Source organism: Balaenoptera borealis (assembly GCF_965194805.1).
Source record: "Balaenoptera borealis genome assembly, chromosome: X".
NCBI classification, from domain to species: Eukaryota; Metazoa; Chordata; class Mammalia; order Artiodactyla; family Balaenopteridae; genus Balaenoptera; species Balaenoptera borealis.
In genome coordinates, this window is record NC_138881.1 from 116,815,291 (window position 1) to 116,829,329 (window position 14,039).

The following is a 14,039-nucleotide window of genomic DNA, read 5'->3' on the forward strand; positions in this document are numbered from 1 at the left end:
ACCTGCTTTCCTAGTGCTCCCACAGCATTTCATCACATGTGGTGTTCTCATTAGCTTTTTTTGAGTTTGTCTCCCACACTGGACTGTGGGACTGAAAGCAAAGAACATTTCTATTTCACCTCTTGCATCCCATGTTGAGAATATCCTTTCTTACCCACACTTTAAGCCTCAGGTCAGGTATCACCTTGTCCGGGAAGCCTTTCCTGACTCACCTGATTTGGGTTAATCCTCCTCTTCTGTGTTTCCATGTTACCCTATGCCAACTTCTGCCACAGTGTGCATCGCTCTGTATTATTACCCTGTGTTTATTTTTCTCTCCATAGAGACTCTGAGCTCCTTGAAGTCAGGCTCTGTGTCCCCAAGTGACCAGCAAAGGGAATAGTCCATAGAAGGATCTCAATAATGGCATATTGAATTGTATTTAGTTAAATCAAGAAAACATACTGATAATGCAATTAAAAGTCTTAATTTATACATGTGTAGCAGATACCTTGGCTGGATTGGAGTTGAGGTATAGCTCCAGTCATATATAGAGATATATGGTGTGTGGAGTTGAGTTCTGATTGTCATTATTAATCTGTTTCTGAGTGTAGAAGCACCATAAAACACCATAACCTAGCTGAGTGTCTATACAGAAGTGACACTTTTCAAAATTATCATAATTAACAGGAGAGAGTAACAATTTTGTGATGGTCTTTTGTTTATGTTCATTTTTCTCTAGCCATGTCTGATCAACTGTTTAGTGGTAATGTGTAGAATACACTAGCTGGTTAAACTGAATATCTGTTAGCTTTGGAATAATATTAACTAATATTTATTAAGCACTCACTGAGTTCAAAGAAAGAAAGACATATAGATATAGATATTCACATTTCATCCTTCCCAAAGTATCTCCCAAGTACTATTATTACTTCATGTTAAAGATGAAGAAACTGAGACTCACAGGGATGAAGTAACCTGCCCAAGGTCAATCAGCACTTAAATCTGGGTAAGCTGATTACAGAATCAGTGTTCTGAAACATCTCTTCTATATTGCATTTTCTTTTTAAGACCTTGTGGTCGGCAGACTCTCAGATGGCCTCCAGTGATCCCTGTGTCCAGGTAGTGTGGGCTAGCATAAGTGACTTACTTGTAACTACTAGGATATGACACAGATGATGAGATATCACTTCTGTGATTAGCTTACAAGAGATTGTAACTTGTCTTTCTAGCTGACTGTTCTCTTTGCTGGCTTTGATAAAGCAAGTTGCCATGTTGAGGAGGCCCACATAGCAAGGAAGTTAGGGTGGCCTCTGGCCAATAGCCAGCTAAACTAAGGCCCTCAGTCCCATAGACCACAAGGAAATGAATCTTGCTAACAACCATGTGAGCTTGGGAGCAAATCCTTCTCCAGCCAACCATCAGAAGAGAACCAGGCCCAGCTCAACACCTTCGTTATAGCCTTGGGTGAAACTCTGAAGCAGAGGACCTGGTTAAGCAGTGCTGATATTCCTGACCTACAGAAATGGTGAGATAATAAATGGGTGTTGTTTTAAGCTGTGAAATTGTGGCAATTTGTTATGCAATGGTAGATAATTAATATAGCCATTAAAGATACTGTTAAAACTAACTTACATAATAAATATCACAAACACTTACATGAACTTACTACGTGATGCACGGTTCTAAGTGTTTTACATGTATTAACTCACTTAATCCCCCCAACTACGCTATGAGCTTGGTACTGTTATTACCTCTATTTTCTAGATGAGAAACTAGAAAACAGAGGTACCAAGGTGTTCAGTAATTTGGTCACACATCTAGAAAATGGCAAAACTTAGATATTCATCCAGGCGTTCTGGCTCTGAGAATCACACACCTTACCTACTCTGCTATATTGATTCTAATGTCATACTTTCTGGAAAAGGTACATGAGAGAACATGGCCACTAAACCTTAATTAGAAATTTTATTAGTGAACATTTATTTTGAAAGCATACTGTCTTAAAAGGGCCACATCTAAAAATGAATATCATAAGGAAATCTATTTTTATCCATCACACCACTAGCAAGTAAGGTCTCCCCAAAGGCGACCATGGAAGATGAGGGGTTGGGATCTAAATAGATGAATCTTTGAACAAACTCTTGGATATTTTATCTCTCCAAATTCATGTTATTCTGGAGATGAAAACTGAAATAATTTACATATTAGAATCTTGGTGTTTCATATTTAGTGCTGGTGGTTGGGAGAAAAAGAGGGGTTTGTGTTCCAAACAGAACATTGAGATTGAAAACAGGATAAAAGAGGGAAACATTAGTTTAGACCTGGGAAAATTATACATGATTTTCCACATCATCCCTAGTATGCTGTCAAGTTTTACATAAATTAAAACATCTTTATACAAAGAAACACTTGCAGTCACCATAAATAACATCTATCTATTATTAGAATTTTGTATGATGGAGAACTTCTGGGTAGCTGACAACAATGGCAGCCACCTAGGTCCCAAACTCCCAACATTTTCTTCTAAAGCAATAGAACAATAAGAAGAGAAAAATAAAACTACACTAACCATGCCCTCACCATAACTTAAAGAGAAAGAATAGCTAAACTTCAAAATAACTAAGTAAAAGAAGAAATAACACCAAATTACAGCCTGTTATGTTTCATGTTCCCTCGTCCTTCCACCTGCCCTCCTACAAGGTTTTGTGGTGAGCAAGGCTGACTGAGAAAACCTGAGGGGAAAGCAGAAGAAGTATGAGAGCTAAAAGGCCTAAAGTTATATAAAAACCACCACCAGAAAGACGAAGTTCACCCTAAGTTTTTAATAAAGTGTCTAAGTGGAACAGAGCATAAACTACAGGGAAGAGACTTATGTGTGATTTGAAGGGCCAGTCTTTGGAGCACATAGCTTCTGGGGGGAAAAAAAAAGAGTAAAAAGCAACATAGAAGAACTCTTTGTCAATTGAGTAGTGAAGGGTAGAAGAATAAAAACAAGATTTAGGGCCAACATGACAAAAGAGAACCACAAAATCAGAGAACACAGGAAAAGCTCCCCTATCACAAAAACAGAAACACAAACTTATTAAATATCTGGACTTTGCTAAGCTGACAGAAGAGGGCGCCATTAAGGTAGGAATCTCATAAAAAACCACGATATAACAAAATGAACAACAAAAAGATTAACAGATCTATACAGAATTGTTGGTGAGAGAGAAATTTATAGCACTAAATACTTAAAATTGGAAAGAGGAAGGACCTCAAATCAATAATGTAAGTGGCCACATTAAAAAAAAACTAGAGAAAGAAGAGTAAGATCACCCAAAGCAAGTAGAAGAAAGAAAATAATAAAGAGTAGAAATAAATGAAATTGAAAATAGGATAAAAATAGAGAAAATCAATGACACAAAAACCCAATTCTTTGAATTTATCAATAAAATTGATAAACCTCTAGCAAGACTGAAAAAGATAAAAGAGAGGCGATATAAATTACCAGTAGCAGGAATGAAGTGGGATATTACTACAGATCCTTCAGCCATTAAAGAATAGTAAGGCAATACTATGAACAACTCTACTGACATAAATTCAAAAGCACAGATAAACTGGATCAATTCCTTGAAAAACACAAACTACCAAAACTCATGCAATACAATATAGATAATATGAATAGTCTCGTAACTATTAAAGAAATTCAATCCAGAATTTAAAAGCATTCATAAGGAAATATCCTGACCCCAGTCATTTAACTGGAGAATTCTATCAAACATTTGAGAAAAATTAGCACCAATTCTCTACAATCTTTTCCAGAAAATGGAAGAGGACAGTACACTTGCCAACTCATTATACAAAGCCAATATTACCCTAATAACAAAACCAGACAAAAGAAGTACAAAAAAGGGAAGACCACAGACCAGTATATCTCATGATCTTAGATGCAAAATTTCTGGACAAAAATCCTTGCAATTCTTGTATAAAAAAGAATTATACATCATGATTAAGTGGGGGTTTATTCCAGGAGTAAAAGGCCGAGTCAGTATTAGAAAATCAAAGCAAGCACCTCATCAACAGGTTAAAGGAGAAAAATTGCATGATTTTATCAATTGATGCAGAAAATGCTTTTGACAAAATTCAACACCCATTTATGATTTAAAAAAAAAACTCCAAGGAAATTAGATATAGAGAGGAATTTTCTCAACTTGATAAAGAGCATCTATAAAAATCCTGCAGCTATCATGATACTTAACAGCAAAAAATTGAGTACTTTCCCCCTAAGATCAGAACAAGGCAAAGATGTCTGCTTATCATACTCTATTCATCACAGTAACGGGAGTCCTAGCCAACTCAATAAGGCAAGAAAAGGAAATAGAAGGCATACATATTGGAAAGGAAGAAATAAATCTGTCTCTATTTTCAGATTACATGATTGTCTGTGTTGAAAGGAGTCTTAAAAAAGTTCATAGAATTAATAAGTGAGTTCAGCAAGGTCACAGTATACCAATCAACACAAAGTCAATTATATTGCTATATGCTAGCAAAGAACACATGGAAACAAAAATTAAAAATACATATCATTTACAATCACTCCAAAAAATTGGAATACTTAGATATATCTAATAAAACAATTACAGGCTCTATATGCTGTATGCTGAAAATTTCAGAACACAAGTGAAAGAAATCAAAGAGCTAAATAAATGGAGAGACATAATGTGCTCATGGATTGGACGATTCAATATAGTAAAAGTATCAATTCTTCTCAAATTGAGCCATAGGTATAATGCAGTTCCTACCAAAATCCCAACAATATTTTTATAGATATAATCAAGCTTATTCTAAAAACTGTAAGAAAAGGAGAAGGAATTAGAATGGCTAAAAAAGAGTAAAGTGGGAGGAATCACTACTCCTATTTTTAAGACTTACTATATAGGTACAATACGCAAGACAATGTGGTATTAGTTGACAAATAGACACAAGTCAATGGAACAGAATACAAAATCCCAGAAATAGTCTAATGTGAATACCCCCAGTAGATTTTTTAAGTTTAGTTTAAAAAATTTTAGTGTAAACTTCAGTCGTTTTTAGTATATTTGTACAGTTGTGCAACCATCACCATTATCTAATTCTAGACCATTTTCATCACCCTAAAAAGAAATCTTGAACTCATAAGCAGTCATTCTCCATATCCTTATTCCCCCTTCTGCCAGACTCTGGCAATGATTAATCTACATTCTGTCTCTATGGATTTGCTTATTCTGGACATTTCATTTAAATGGAATCCTATCATATGTGGTCTTTTGTGGCTAGCTTCTTTCACTTAGCACAATGTTTTCAAGATTCACCCATGTTGTAGCATGTATCAGTACTTCATTCCTTTTTATGGCTGAATAATATTGCATAGTATTCCATTTTGTTTATCTCTATATCAGTTGATGGACATTTGTGTCATTTCCACTTTTAGCTATTATGAATAATGCTGCTAGGAATATTTGTGTACAAGCTTTTGTGTGGATATATGTTTTGAATTCTCTTGGGTATTTATTTAGGAGTGGAATTTCTGGGTCATATGGTAACTCTAACTTTTTGGGGAACTGCCAGTTGTTTTCTGAAGCGGCTGCACCATTTTACCTTCCCACCAGCAGTGTGTGAGTGTTTCAATTTCTCCACATCCTCACCAACACTTATTATTGCTTATTTTTTTGATTATAAGCATTCTAGTGGATATTAACTGTTATCTCACTGGAGTCTTGACTTCCATTTCCCTAGTAACTAATGATATTGAGCATCTCTTCATGTGTTTATTGGCCATTTGTATATCTTCCTTGGAGAAATGTCTGCTCAAATCTTTTGCTCATTTTTCAATCAGGTTGTCTTTTTATTATTGAGTTGTAAGGGTTCCTTATATATTTTGGATATAAGTTCCTCGTCAGATGTATGATTTTCAAATATTTTCTTCCATTCCTTTCTTTCCATATCTTTTCTCTCTTTTTTTTTTTTGGCCACACTGCATGGCTTTCGGGATCTTAGTTCCCTGACCAGGGATTGAGCCCAGGCCTTGGCAGTGAAAGCCAGGAATCCTAACCACTAGGCCACCAGGGAACTGCCAAATTTATCTATTTTTCTTTGTTGCTTGCACTTTTGGTGCCATATCAAAGAAATCATTACCTAGTGTAATTGATTTTTGACAAAGGATCTAAAGCAATTCAATGAAGGAAGGATATTCATTTCAACAATTGGTTCTTGAACAATTAGACAACCATAGGGAATAAAAAAAATGAAAGCTCACACCATATAAAAAATTAATTCAAAATGGATTATAGATTTAAGTGTAAACATGAAACTAGAAACATTTTTACGGAAAACATAGGAGAGTATCTTTGGAAAATAGGGCTACGTGAAGAGTCTTAGACATAACACCAAAAGAATAATCTATAAAATAAAACATTAATAATTTGGACTTCATCAAAACTAAAACCTTTGGCACTGCAAAAGACCCTGTTATGAAGAAAAAAGAGAAGTTACAGATTGCAAGAAAATATTTGCAAAGCACATATTAGCAAAGGTCTTACAACTAGAAAATGCAGAGGACTTTTAAAACTCAGGAGTAAAAAAAATTCAGTTGTAAGATGAGCAAAAGACATGAACAGATATTTTACTAAAGAAGTGACAGAGATATGTTTCATAAACATATGAAAGGATGTTCATTCAAAGGAGAGGGGTTGGATACGCTATGTTATATCCACACAATGGAATACTATGCTGCTGTAAAAAGCAATGAAGTTCTGTATGCACTGATATGGGTTGATTTTGAAGATGTACTGTTAACCTGGAGTAATGGAAGTAAAAACAAAAATAAACAAATAGGACCTAATTAAACTTAAAAGCTTTTGCACAGCAAAGGAAACCATAAACAAAACGAAAAGACAACCTACGGAATGGGAGAAAACATTTCCAAATGGTGCGACCGGCAAGGGATTAATTTCCAGAATATACAAACAGCTTATACAGCTCAATATCAAAAGAACAAAGAACCCAATCAAAAAATGGGCAGAAGACCTAAATAGACATTTTTCCAAAGGAGACACACAGATGGCCAACAGGCACATGAAAAGATGCTCAACATTGCTAACTATTAGAGAAATACAAATCAAACTACAATGAGGTATCACCTCACACCCATCAGAATGGCCGTCATCAAAAAGTCTACAAATAATAAACGGAGAGGGTGTGGAGGAAAAGGAACCCTCCTACACTGTTGGTGGGCATATAAATTAGTGCAACCACTATGGAGAACAGTATGCAGGTTCCTTTAAAAACTAAAAATAGAGACACTATATGATACAGCAGTTCCACTCCTGGGCATATATCTGGAGAAAACCATAATTCGAAAAGATACATGCACCCCAGTGTTCATAGCGGTCCTGTTTACAATAGCTAGGACATGGATATGTATACATTATAATATTCCATTACATATATGTATATATTATACATATATAATATATAATATAATACACATTAATATATATAATTATATATATTATATATGTGTAATATATACATATATGTAATGGAATATTACTCAGCCATAAAAAGAATGAAATATTGCGATTTGCAGCAACATGGATGGACCTAGAGATGATCATACTAAGTGAAGTGAGTCAGACAAAGACAAATATCACATGATATCACTTAGATGTGGAATCTAAAAAAAATGATACAAATGAATTTATTTACAAGACAGAAATAGACTCACAGACATAGAAAACAAACTTATGGTTACCAAAGGGGAAAGAGCGGGGAGGGATAAATTGGGAACTTGGGATTAACAGATACACAGTACTGTATATAAAATAGATAAACAACAAGGACATACTGTATAGCACAGGGAACTATATTCTAATATTGTAATATCTTGTAATAACCTATAATGGAAAATAATCTGAAAAATAATAGATGTATATATGTATATGTATAACTGAATCACTTTGCTGTACACCTGAAACATTGTAAATCAACTGTCCTTCAGTTAAAAAAAGATGTACTGTTAAATGAAAAGAAAAGTAAGTTCAAAAGAGTATCTATAATATGCTACCCTTATATAAGAAAGAAGAGGATGTAAGACAATATATGTTTGTGCTCATTTATGAAAAAGAAAAACAGGAAGGATAAACGAGAAACTAAGGAGACTGGTTACCTACAGGGGTGTGTGGGGACAGAGTGGAAAGAATGGAGGAATGGGAATGGGTTAGTAAGGATCGAGGGGAGTGACACAAATCAGAGTGCGTCTTTTTATATAGCTCTGGTTTTTAGAACCATGGTAATATTTCACATTATTTGCCATGAGTAGAAGTGGAAGTGATGTTTCTAATGTAATTTTTCCTCTATAATTCATCCTTTAAAAAACTTATGTTTCAGACCATAAAAGTAATATAGGGTGCACAAATGTTCATAGCAGTGTTATTTATAATAGCCAAAAAGTGGAAACAACCCAATGTCCATCAACTGAAGAATATTAGTCATAAAAGGGAATGATGTGGCTGAACCTTGAAAATATTATGCTAAGTAAAAGAAGTCAGTCATAAGGATCCTATACTTGTGGCATGAGTAGAATACCTTCTCTTAACTCTATGAGCATATCGCTTATAATGTTTTAAAGTTTTCTTCTGCTTCCTGCATTGTCTGTGTCCTCAGAATCCCTTTGATTCCGTTGTTTGTATTCTCTCTTTAGCATTGTGAATTTTCCTCAAATGCCTGATGACTGTGAGCCTATGTAAACATCAAATGTTAGTATCTCGGGATCTTTTCTCTGGACCCATTCCTTTTTTTCCAGAGAAGACTTCTAATATCTTGCCTAGGAGTAGAAGGCGGGGTGGAAGAAATATCTGGGTGCTGACATTCTGGGAGCAGGAGACTGAAGGTCCGAATTAGTCCACCCACCCTCCTTCCTCCATTGTAAAGCCTGGGACTTACACCAGCCTTCTCTTGGGCTGTTGTTCGAGTCAGTAGCTTTCCTTGTTTGTCACCAGAAAATCAATTTCAGGTCTCTTGGATGTGGAGGTTTGTCAAGGATAGTGGCCAGGCTGTGAAGTTGGGGAAAAGGGCGTGAGGGTCCCACTATTTATATTCTGACATTTAAGTATCTTTTCTTAGTTTGAGCCCCGTGCTTCATCCCTGTTTTCCACTGTATCCTGTGCCTTCGTGTTCTGAGCCTCTCAGATCCTAAAGGGTGAGTTTATTTTTTGCTTTGTCCCCCTCTGCAGACGCTATAGCTGTAGCCCCCTTTACTCTCCCAGATCAAATACCTTTTCTCCAGCCACAATTTGTTCTCACAATGTTTGTTAAACCTCCTTTCTGGCTGTTCCCTCTTCTGTTTCATTCATCTGTGTGCGAATGTATGTGTATTTTTTGTTACAGAAGCAATGTCATTTTTAAAAAGTTTTTGAATTCAATCCCTTTACATTTGTTCAGTTAGTCTTTCCTCTGCCTTTGGCGATAGCTCAAACTGTCCCAGTGATTTCCGGATCTCTCTTTGAGGGGCAGATACCTAATATCTTCTTTATCTTCTCAATACCATGTTCATGGGATTTTGGGGAGGGAGAGGATGGGAGAAGTACAGTTGATTCATCACATTTAACCATATGTTCCTATATTATATCATATTACTTTTTTAAAGACAGTTTTAATGAACTATAATTCACATACCATGAAGTTCACCCATTTAAAGTTATACAGTTCAGTGGTTTTTCATATATTCACAGTTGTGCAACCATCACCACTGTCTAGTTCCAGAACATTTTCATCACCCCCAAAAGAAACTCTATACCCATTAGCAGTTACTCCCATTTTCCCCATCCCCCCTGGAAAATACTCATCTGCTTTCTGTTCTCTCCTGGTTTCCCTGTTCTGAACATTTCCTGTAAATGTCATCATACAATATGTGGCCTTTTTTGTCAGGCTTCTTTCACTCAGCATAATGTTTTTGAGGTTAATCCACATTGTAGCATGTATTAGTGCTTCATTCCTTTTTATGGCTGAATAATATCCCATTGTATGGATATGCCTTACTTTATTTATCCTTTCATCAGTTAGTGGACATTTGGGTTGCTCCACTCTTTGGCTATTACGAATAATGCTGTTATGAACATTCATGTACGTGTTTTTGTGTTGACATGTGTTTTTAATTCTCTTGGGTATATACCTAGGAGTGGAATTGCTGGGTCACATGATAATTGTATATTTAACTTATCGAAAAAAGGCCAAACTGTTTTCCATAGCGGCTGCACCATTTTACTTTTCCATCAGCAGTGTAAGAGAGTTCTAATTTCTTTACATCTTTGCTAACACTTGTTATTTTTCTTCTTCTTTTTTTTTTTCGATTATAGCCATCCTAGTGGGTGTGAAGTAGTGTCTCGTGGTTTTGATCTTAATTTCCATGATAATTAATGATGTTGAGCTTCTCTTCATCTGCTTATTGGCCATTTGTATATCTTCTTCAGAGAAATGTCTATTCAAATCATCTACCCATTTTTAAATTGGGTAATTTATCTTCTTCTTATTGAATTATAAACATTCTTTATGTATTCCAGATACAAGTCCTATATGAGGTGTATTTGCAAATAGCTTCCCATTCTGTGGGTTGTCTTTCACTTTCTTGATAGTGTCCTTAAAAGCACAAAAGTTCTTAATTTTGATGAAGTCCCATTTATGTATTTGTTCTTTGGTCATGTGGGCAAATGAAACCATTGCCTGATCCAAGGTTGTGAAGATTTATACTTATGTTTTCTTCTAATAGTTTTATAGTTTTATCCCTTACATTTAGGTCTTTGACCCATTTTGAGTTTATGTGTATGGTATGAGTTAAGGGTCCTACTTCATTATTCTGCTTGTGCATATCCAGTCGTCCCAACACTATTTGTTGAAAAGATGCCTTCCCATTGAAGGGTCTTGGCACCCTTTTTGAAAATCAAGTGAACATAAATGTCAAATTTTTTAACGGATAATGATTTTCATCTTAAAATTATATAGCAGTCCAATCAAGCTCATGTTAAATATTAGAGTATGCAAGGTCTCAAAAAATTCCTCCTAGCAACTCTTTCTCTGGAAGCTCTTGGAAGTTGTACTCTACTAAAATGAGGGAGTAAATCAAGAAAGAGGAATACACAGTATAAGATCCAGGAAACAAAGAATCCAACTCCAGGGAACTGTGAGGAGGAGTCCCAGGAGGACAGTCATGTTGCAGGCCATGAGGTAACTGGCCTAGTTTGTAGCAGGGGAACAGGGAGCTGTGAGAGGGCATCTTCAGGGGGAATAAGGAACCAGCAGATTTTAGACAGGTTGGAGTGTTTGGAATGAGTATTGATAGGTATGTTACAGAAGTGTTAGAACACCTGGATAAAAATAGCGTTGGAAATATAGAAATCTCAGATGAAATACTGAAGCAGTTGTTAACTTGAGAAAAAAGTCAGAGGACTAACAATAATGTGCTAAGACTAAACACTAACTAACGATAATATACTACTTTGCTTAGCAGTGAACAAATTATATAGTCATAATCATGTAAACTTGGCTACTGATTTAACTAAGAATTGTGATAGAGGGATTGGGGGACATTAAGGATATGAGGTTGAGTGGGGGGAAGTATAAGAAAGCTAAGTTCTTCACTATTGTAAAAGAAAGTCAATAGATAACGTCTAAAATTGTTAAATAAATTGCTGTTTAGGCATATTATTTAGATTATATAATGGATAAACCAGAAGAAACAGCTAAAGCCACAGAAAAGTGTTGCCTCTTCTGAGGATGATGGGGAATGGTGGAACAGAAAACTGCTGTTGTTTGCTGTTAGCCATGCCTCAGTATTGCTTTATGTTTAACTATGTGTATGTATTACTATGAGAAAAAATTATTATTTTTTAATTCACAAGAGACAGGAACCACAAAGAGATCACCACCTCATAACATGAGCCAACTGCAAACTTAAACATCACCGTTGGTTATTTGAGCATGGCCTCTACATGGGTGAAGTATGTGGCAGAGAGGATAAGGCCGTGAGCCTTCTAGATGCCAACCTCTGATGATGTGAATTATGCGTGCAGGTGGCTTTCAACTGGCCAGCTAATTTCTGCAATATAGGAAATGACTGTAATTTCTGTTTCTGCATCTGGCCTCAAAAGAGAAAGTGGCCCCAATTGCCTATTGAATTTATGGAGATGAGATCTCAAGTATCTTAGGATAATTGTTGGATGAAGGGACGGGCTTTGCCAGAAAAGCAATTTTAGCACTTCTCCCTCTCATAGGGTACTTCGAAACAATTTTTCTATTTAATTTTTTTAAAGTACCATATCTTAAAAATTTCCTTTCTCGCCTGTGACTGGCTTCTCTTTGTTAATGCATTTTAGCTCCAATTTTAGTGTACAAGTTCACCAAAACAGGGTTCTTCATAGCAATCTTCCTTTCTTATTTACCCTGCTTTATTGTTATATGTTTGTCTTTCTACCTATGTCCCACATATATCTCCTGTTCGTGATCATTATGTTTCTGTGCCTCTTTTTCTGTTCCTCATCTGTCTCTTTCATCACCTCCCTAAATCCTTTTTTCTGTGGTGGTTGTTTTGCCTCACACTCCCACATTTTTCTCTCCATTGTCCATTCATTTAAGAAGTATTCATCGAGCAGCTATTATATGCATTAAAACATGACACTCCCTGAGACAGGCTCTTAACAGTCTAATTGAGGTGACATACAAATGATGAATAGAAATAGTAATTAACTATAGTTAACGATGTAATGACAAAATTATTTCTATACACGATGAATGCTACAGGATTAAAAAATAAAGGTAATATGTGCTCATTGTAGGAAATTTGCAAAGTATAGAAAGTATAAAAAAATGAAAATTGAGTCAGACTGTCTAGGTTGGAATCCTAGCTCTATCCTTATTAGCTCTATAGCCTTGGGCAAGTTGCTTAACCTCTCTGAGCTGCACTTTCTTCACCCATTAAATGGGGATAATAATATTACTTCCTTACCCCAGAGGGTTAGTAGGCTTACCACAGAGCCTAGGACATTTAAGTGGTAGTAGTTACAGTTGTTATTACCACCACTGTCAGCTTTTTGGTATATGGCCTTCAATTTTTTTTTTTTGCTGACATATATTTCATGAACCCTTATTGCGGTTTAACGTTTTTCTCCGTATTTCCATTTTTTCCTAGATTATGCTTTATTGACTAAACTTATTAATGCTATTTCCTCTTCCTTTAGTCATTTCTCTAATTTCTCCTTTTTCTTTCTACCTATAATTATTTCACACCCCCATTATTTGGCAAGTAGTCAGACAGGCAAGAAATATTTATTGAGCTGCTACAAAGTATAGGTACTTTAGGGACCTCCCTGGCGGTCCAGTGGTTAAGACTCCATGCTTCCATTGCAGCGGGCACAGGTTCGATCCCTGGTCGGGGAACTAAGATCCCACATGCGGCGCAGTGCAGCCTAAATGAATAAATAAATACAAAATAAAATCAAAATACAGGTACTTTGTTAAGTCTCAGGGAGATCGGAAATAGAAGGTGAAGAAATTATTTTCTTTTTCTGGTAAACTTGCTTAGGTAGGGTGCCAGCCCTGACATAGGAAACAGAACTGGGCTCTAGTCCCTAGCTCTGTCACTCTCCAGCTCGTGCGACCCCTAGAGGCTTCACTTTCTCATTTGTACAAATGGGTACAGGAATGCCCACCCTACGTGTGTCATTATGCTGTGGATCGTGGATGTCAATGAGCTTTGTAAACTAGGCACATCAGAAAAATTGCAAGTACTCAGGTTTAGGGAGAAATTGGTTCCTTCCTTTTTTAGCAAGTGGGCAGTGCAGCTCATTTTTCTTTCTTTTTAAAAAAATTTCAACTCGAAGAGGATAATTTTAATTAGTCTTCTTGCCTTCACTCACTTTGTCAAGAATAGTTGAATCTCTGGTCAGAATTCCCCGCAAGCCAAACTGGTTTAATGTACTAAACCAGCTCTACATTTGCTGTTATGAATACTGTTATTATAGAAATGAAAATGCTGCCCTCTGCAT